The following is an 8715-nucleotide window of genomic DNA, read 5'->3' as shown; positions in this document are numbered from 1 at the left end:
AGTGAAACTGATAAATGTCTTGCAGTGATGTAGCCTGATAGACAGGTGACACCATTGCAGCTTCTCTAACCAGCCGCTCTGTGTGCGTTTGTGTCTCCAGTATAACAATGTTCCTGTGGTGCAAGACCTGTTCAAGGACCTGCCTATTGTGTAAGTAAGTGTACACAGATATTGGGTTTCTGTTTATCTTCAAACACAATCTTTCTATGGACTAAAGTCTCTCTGTCTCTCTGTCTCTGTGTAGGAATGGACAAGTGCTGTACCAGCTTCCAGAGAGCTTCTCCTTGTTCAACTCGGCTGCTCCTCCACCGAACGCCGTTAACACAAAGTAAGCTCTGCAGTTCTGGTCAACGTGCACTTTTTTATGACTGGCTCATGATCTTTGGCAGTGGTCACCAACTCTTAAACAAACCACATTCACCTTTTTATTTTTCCAGCTGTTGTGTCTGTTATTTGTCGACCAATATTCCTGCATGAATATTATAATAATCGGTCTTTTTTAATGAACAGCACGGCACAGACGATGATGCATTTCGCCCATGTCTTGTATTATTCTGCTCACTTCAGAGCTTCTTCCTAAAATGCTTCTGTCTTGTTCCGTATTCCCACAGAAAGAGAAAGCGTGAAGGCAAGCGCCTCGATGGGCCGTACGTCAAGAAGCCGCCAAACGCCTTCATGTTGTTCATGAAGGAGCAGAGGCCGAACCACGAGGCCGACATGAACACCGGCGGGATGGCGGTTATCAACAGCATCCTGGGACAGAAGGTAAGTGCGTTTGCTCTGAGAGACACTCGATGTTACGCAACCTTCATGACAGTTTGGTCAAAGATTCTGCTGATGTGCTTATTCTTTATTGATCAGTGTCCAAGAAAACCCTTTCCTCTACATCTAAATCTTCACATCTGGACAGGAACCTTTGATGATTTTCAGTTATCTTCTCATAACTAGAGAACACGTCTTAACGCAAACTGTTCTGACACAAATGCATTGTGGGAGTTTGTGGAAGCCCGCTCTCATTAATGTTGTCCTCTTTCCACAGTGGAAGTCTCTTTCCCATGCAGGACAGGCCAAATATTACCAGCAGGCAGCTGTAGAGAAACGTCTACATGCTGAGCGCCACCCTGACTGGTCAAACAGCAACAGAGTCAGAATACATAGAAGAATGTTTATTTTGTTTTTATTTATGTATTTATTGTCTCTTTGTTCTTTTATTTTAATTTTAAATGTGAAGCGTTTTGAGTTCCAGCTCTATAAATAAAGCTGCCTTCACCAAAAAAAAGAGCCTCTGGTGGTTCACTGGCAACAAATATAACTGATTAATTTCTCCAATTATCAACAAGCCTGGGATGGCACAGAATGAGACCCTGAAGTGTAAAACAACAGATGATGAAGTGTTACATTTGGCTCCATCTGGTGGCAGAACCCATCTTTGTCTGAGTCCTACATGGACACGCCCTTCTCACTATAGTAGAAGCTTGAGGAAATGTTTAAAGATGAAGAGGAAAAGGGAGAATATGGAAACATGACTGATGATTAAAGTAATTACAAAAAGAGGTAAAGAAATACAAATAAAATGAGGTTAAGCGCAGCAGATTGTCTGAACTTCAAACTGTAAGAACTCACTGTGTTCTATTTACTGCCTGCAGACATTTCTATACACTGTGTCAACATGGTTCACTATTTTGATTTTACACTCTTCCTGCGCGAGATAGATCAATATATTGTGAACATAAGTTAACATATTGTCAGCAGAAGATACATTATCTTCTTTCTTCATTTTGAGGCAATGGAAATGATAAGGTTGACCGAGGGTCCTTAAGGTCAGCAGATCTTTGCTCTTCTCACTTTGCATTTGGACTTTGACAAGAGTTGACCTGCAAAAACCCTGATCAATGGAAAGCTGAACTGTTTGTAGATCTGAGACCTGAAAGCATCCGGAAAAAACCTGAGAACTTGTTGGAGAAACAAACAGCGAGACAGAAGAAGAAGAAGAAGAAGAAGAAGAAGAAGAAGAAGAAGAAGAAGAAGAAGAAGAAGAAACCAAAACTAGTGGAGAGATGGTACCAGTCAAAGGAGAACAGCAGCCTTATTTAATGTCTCTAAAAGCGTTTCAATCTTCCTCAGTACACAAATGAACATATGTTGTAGTTCAAAAAGCTTGTTTTTGTTGCTAAAGTGAAATAAAATGTCGCATGAAGCTCAACACCTACAAAACACGAACTGCAGAGTGGAAATACATGAATATGAGCATGACGCGACGCTGCGTCATCAACGGACAATATAGTCCAAATCAATTGAATTAACACAATGACAAACTCACAAGAGCAGTCATATATATTTATACGACAACATGACAAACCTGCAGCGGATCCACGCGTTCCACCACACAAGAGCGCGAGACATTCAAATATCATTCATATAAACGCTACGATAGAAAAATGAACAGTAGTAACTGTAGATGTAAACAAACAAACGTACTTCACTTACCAGACGCTGTTCATCCTCCTTTCTTTGCTGATAAAGAGTTCTTCTCATTCATGGACGCCAGTGATGACAGTCGAGCCTCCCCAGTTGTATTTCGCCGGTCGGTCGTCCGTCTTCGGCCGCCGGCCGGTTGTCCGTCCGGTCGGTAGTTCGTCTTCGCTTCTCGGTCTTCGGCCGTCGGTCGGTCGTTCGTCTTCGGCGGCCGCCGCAGACTGCACGCCACGCTGTGAAGCTGTTTTCCTGCAAACTTGGTCGTTCGAGTCTCTCCAAAAGTGTTCAAAAGCGCCATAGCATGTGTACCGCCGTGCTATGGTGTCCTTAAGTTAGCTAGTGTAGCTCCAAACACCGACGCTCAGCTAAAATGAAACACATTCCCAGCCATAACATGTGCAACGCTTCTCCGACGCTGTCAGCAAGAAATACCGTTCATACAAATCCTTTTCCTGGCTGACTCAGGGCTGCTAGCTCTGGGGTTGACTGGCAATGTCTTACAATGTCCAGCTTTTCCTGAAATGTCCTTCTTGAGAAAGGCGTAGTCAGTAACTCCACCACTAAATCCTTTCTCCTCCTTATTCAGCCATTGAGTGTTAAAAAAAATAAATAAACTACTCAATGCAAAACCCTAAAAATGTCATAATTTCTTCCATATCTTTCAATTTGAACTCTTACTCTTCCAATTAAGCTCCTTAAGTTTCGTTTCACAATAGTCACGTGCTCGCCCACTGCCCAATCACAGCACACGCTGCACCTCATTGCATAGCTGCTCAGTCTGATCATTAATGCATAGAGTTGTGGGCCAGCTAGCAGGCTCTGGCACGTCAAAGAATACGCCCAAAATGTCAAACTAAAGATCTGACTGGTTGAAGACTCTGACAATCCGCAATTTGGTCCCCATTAACTTGAACTGCAAAGGGATTCACTTGTGAGTCTGAAGGCCCTGGGCCTCTCTCCTTACCTAGAGACATAGAGGTGAAATCTGATTGGATAAAAGCTCGACTTAAAACAAGCTGTGCTGGAAACAGAGCAACAGAGGAAGAGAGTAGCTGTGCAATAAGAAAATAAGATAATGGGAAAAATATTTTTATAAATTAAATTATAAAATAGCTATAACTTTGTGATTCTGTTTAGGCCAGCAGAGAAGGCCCTGACGGCCCACCACTGCGTCCTACATTACATCTAAACTGTTCTAACCATATTTCTCAAACAAATTTATGTATAACAAGTTATGAAAATATTGTTGTGACAGATCACATCGGGCTTTTAACCTTATAATTGTCTCAGAATAAGACAAATACGAAAAATAGTAATGAGCTGCTCAATTTCATTTAGCTGATTCAATTATTTTTGATTCAAATATGTTCCGTTGTTGAATTCAAAACATTTGAACAAATGTAAACATAAAATAATTTATATAATAAAATACATTTGTTTTAAACATAAAACAAATTTAATAAATTATTAGTAAAATGTATTCTGAACGAATTTTTGCATATCAGTAAATAAAAGACACAAACAAGATGTAACTATCCTATTTTGATCCTATTTCAAAGTAATTTCATTATTTTATTTGCAGTATGGATTAGAATGAATGATACAGTGTTCAGGATACAGTGTATATCAGGGGTCACTAATAAGGGGACTGCGGTCCGGATCCAGACCCAGACGCCGTTGTATCCGGACCCTGGACCTAAAACCGATAGATAATTGAGAATTATTACATTATGACGGAGCGCCTATATTTTAACCGGCTCAGCTTTTTTAGCCTTTACGGCACTCGGTCAGTGGTCCAGGAAACAAACCAATCAATTACATGCATTGTAAATCACATCACGTGATGCAGCTCAGCCAATCAAATATGGGTATTCTGACACGTTTGATGAATGAACATGGACAATGAACAGACTCTTTTATGGCACTAAATAGCGCAAGTTAGATATTATTGTATTGTTCTGGACCTTTGCACAAGGAGATTTTCTCAATCTGGACCTTTTGGAATTTTAATTGAATACCCTTGTTGTAGATGATTAATAACATCCTCTATAAAGTGTTAGTAAATGATTACGAACTTATTTAGATGTGCATTATTCATGCATTTATATATATAATGATTTAGATATGCACTAATGGTTAGGGACAATGTTAATACATGCTTTAAAAATGCGTATTAATACTGCAATGCATGATTAATTCAGATAGTTACTAGTCATTTATTAAGTATTTTGTGTGACCTCATCTAAAGTGAGGACTATCTATGCCTTACAAAGCATTTATAAATGACATTGAAAGGCCATCAGTGCCTCAAAACCCACAAAAGTCTGTTATCTTCTCAACAGAAAAGACAAAAAGACAAAACGCAAAGTGATAAAGACGTATCAATATGTATTACAAGATGCAAACAATGTACTGTAAATACAAACCTCTCAGCCATCCATTCATGTAAAAAACAAAACAAACAGATTCTCCTTCAGGAGAACATGGCTGGATAGATAGATAATAGATGAGATGAGTCTTTAAATGTCTAGAGAATAATAACAGATCGACAGGAGTGTTTGTTTGGAGGGATTTACTTTTTTAATTTCCAAATCTTTCCCAATTGACATGAATTTGCAGTATTGATCAGTTTTTACTACATTTGTACCAACATTAGCGCTGAGTTTGCTTCAAGGCGGATTCATTGCACTGAGTGACATGTCAGGTGAGCTGAGAGTGGTAAAGAAAAGTCAAATATTGTTGTGAACAACTGAGCAAAAACAGAAAACTCTGCCATTTTAATACATTTATTTGAGGGGTAATTTGTATTTTGCCCATCTCTGGCTACAGACAGGCATCAGTGACGTCAGTGACGTTCGAGCGTTCGTTCGCGCGTTCGCTCGCACGTCACTGACGAGATTGACAGCTTACTTCAGCAGATCTGTGCACTTTCTCACTTTGCATTTGGACTTCACAAGAGTTGACCTGCAAACAAAAACCCTGATCGCTGGAAAGTTGAACTGTTTGGAGATCTGACGCCTGAAAGCAGCCGGAAAAAATACGAGAATCAAACACCAACGAAGAAGAAGAAGGAGAAACGAAAACTACTGAAGAAATGCACTTGTCAAAGAAGAGCAGCAGCCTGGTAAGACAAACTAAATTCATGTTTTTCCTTATTTAACGTCTCTAAAATCGTCTAAAGCTTCCTCAGTAGCAATTTTCCTAAAGTGCATTTAATAAGCTAGGAGGACTGAGTTTACTGTTGAAACATGCATTCAGAGCTGATTATCAGCTGCTTTTAAGTTCAATACATTAATCATTAATGAATCGCCTCGCGACCCTGGAGTTTAGTGAAAATATCTCTTTTAGATGTGGAATTGTGTAGAAACATCACCACTGCATGTGAATATTATCTGAGTGAATACAGTCTTATTCTATTAATTTCACATGAATCATCGTTATTTAATTAAGATCTTTACTGCAAAAAGAATCAAAATTTTCGAGGAATGTGAGTTGGTATGGGCTTGTTATTATCAATGTATTATCAAAGTATTATCATTGACGTAATTATGATTATTTTCTTGTGGTTATTATCACGTTTAATTATCACCCAGCAATAACTATATTTAATAATACTACGTATATGATTCATGTTATATTAGTCATGGTGAAATCTAGTGGTATTAATACGTAAAACACCTTCTTGTGATTATTCAAATATTCTTGGAGGAGTGGAAAATTGTTTTTAAAAAATGCAAATCGGGTAATCTTTTCTTCCTATCAGAGCAGTGAAACGTGCCACGCAAAAAAAAAAAAATTAATAGAAAGTCTTATTGTTATTATTTGTCTTAATAAATCTTAAGACAAATTTATTTAATAATTCAGTTCAAAACAGTTTTAAGGTCTTAAATCCATCAACTGACTAATTCCAAAACTCAGGTGCTGAGATTTGGGTGTGGCTATAGTTACAATAGGGATGCAATATATTAGCATTTGAATATGAATTTGCAAATATCGACAGCTTAACAATGTTAAAAGGATCATTTGTGGAGTTACAGCTTCAACTTTTGTTGTGACTTGTTGCATGTATGATTTAAAATATCTGCAATATTGTAATATACAGTGTTATTTCATTACTGCTAACGGCTCCCTGGGAATTTGGGGATTTACTCTAACTTCCTACATTAGGACAGTCTTTTTATGCTCTCATTCACTCACAAATCTCTCTGGCTCCTCCTCTATCAGCTGACAGTGGGCGATTTCGCCACAGTCTCCCTAAGCCAATCATATATGTCCCGTCAAATGTATATGTCCCGTCAAATCATATATGTCCCGTCAAATGTATATGTCCCGTCAAATCATATATGTCCCGTCAAACTTTAAAGACCTGTTCTCTTCTGTGCAGTCAGCTGTCATTTCAGTACGAACCGATGTGACCCTCCTCCCCATTCATCATCACATCCGGTGCTCAAGGTTTCTTCCACTGAGGTCAGACCCACTCAAACATGCCATTATCTAGATCTTCAGCCTGCCGCTGCTGTTTTTAACAACTCCACAGAGGACACCTGGACAGCTCTGAGGCAGGCCGCGGCAAAACCACTGGTCCTAGCAGTCTGCAGACAGTCAGATTTCACTCTGACGACATAGCATGACACTAATGTTTTATATAGTTCTTTCATTTTTTTTTATTCGACTATGGTCAGGCTTCCTGGGGGGCTCCCCACCCATCTTAGTTATGCTCTGATGGTGAACTCCTGTTGACGTGAATGCCCATCATCTGGCCAAATTGGCTGAGGAACTTGCAAGCTTTTCAACTAATTTCAGTCAAGGTGTTGCCCCATCATGTTAGCAGATTCATGCTCAATTTTCTGAGCAGTTGGGGAGTGTCCTGCAGCATATCTTAATAAGAACTGCATTCTGGGAAGACTACGGAGTCACCCAGGTAGTAGCCCTGGCTTCTCGGAGCCAATGCTGTCGGTGGGCGTTTGGACTGTGGGGAAGACTCAGTCGCGCTCTTAAGCCCTGCATGGTGATAGGTGTCGCTGTGTGGGGCAAGCCATCGCGGCCCGGAGGACTTGATCCTCTGGAGCTTGAGTGGCTGCCGACAGCAGAGAGTAACGATGAGAGGCCAGTCTTCAGTGCTACCAGGGGGCAGGAAGTCTGCGTGCCAGTCTGCCTCAGAGCTCACTTCAGGCTTCCGGTGTATCCGATTGTAGGATGCTGTGGTAAGATACTCGCACCAAACTCCTGTCGTGTAAACCAGCAGCATATCTGACCTGTAACTTTGTGGATTATTATGGATTAATTGTGAGCATGGCTCGAGGTGCTAGTAACTTCCGACCTGTTTGCCATCGAGGGAGCAGCGTCCGCGGCTTTTGGGTGAGCCATAATAAAGCCACCCAGAGGTGAAGAGGACGTGAGAAGACCCGCCTCTAGTTTTCATTGCTTATATTATTTAGTATTTTTGTTTCCTAATCATGTGGATTATTATGAATTAATTGTGAGCATGGCTCGAGGTGCTCGTAACTTCTGACCTGTTTGCCATCGAGGGAGCAGCGTCCGCGGCTTTTGGGTGAGCCATAATAAAGCCACCCAGAGGTGAAGAGGACGTGAGAAGACCCGCCTCTAAGTATTGCTTATATTATTTAGTGTTTTTGTTTCCTAATCATGTGAATTATTATGGATTAATTGTGAGCATGGCTCGAGGTGCTAGTAACTTCTGACCTGTTTGCCATCGAGGGAGCAGCGTCCGCGGCCTTTGGGTGAGCCATAATAAAGCCACCCAGAGGTGAAGAGGACGTGAGAAGACCCGCCTCTCGTGCCGTGGTTCTATCATATACATTGAATGTGTTGTAACTTTTTTATGTTGATCATTGTGTACACATGTCATCATAGTACTCTGTCCATCCTGGGAGAGGGATCCCTCCTCTGTTGCTCTCCCACAGGTCTCTTCCTCTTTTCTCCCTGTTAAAGGGGTTTTTTTGGGGGAGTTTTTCCTGTTCCGATGAGAGGGTTCTGGGACAAGAGGATGACGTGTGAATGGTTTGAAAAGACCCTTTGAGGCAAACTTGCTATATAAAAAAATAAATTGAATTGAATTATATTATTTAGTTTGGTTTTTTTCCTTATTATGTGGCTTATTATGGATTAATTGTGAGCATGGCTCGAAGTGCTAGTAACTTCCGACCTGCTCGCCATCGAGGGAGCAGCGTCCGCGGCCTTTGGGTGAGCCATAATAAAGCCATAATAAAGACACGATGT

The sequence above is a fragment of the Cebidichthys violaceus genome, unplaced genomic scaffold, assembly GCF_023349555.1.
Source record: "Cebidichthys violaceus isolate CVI_PGR_0920_01 unplaced genomic scaffold, fCebVio1.0.p SCAF_13, whole genome shotgun sequence".
Classification (NCBI taxonomy): domain Eukaryota; kingdom Metazoa; phylum Chordata; class Actinopteri; order Perciformes; family Stichaeidae; genus Cebidichthys; species Cebidichthys violaceus.
Note: the sequence above shows the minus strand (reverse complement) of the source record.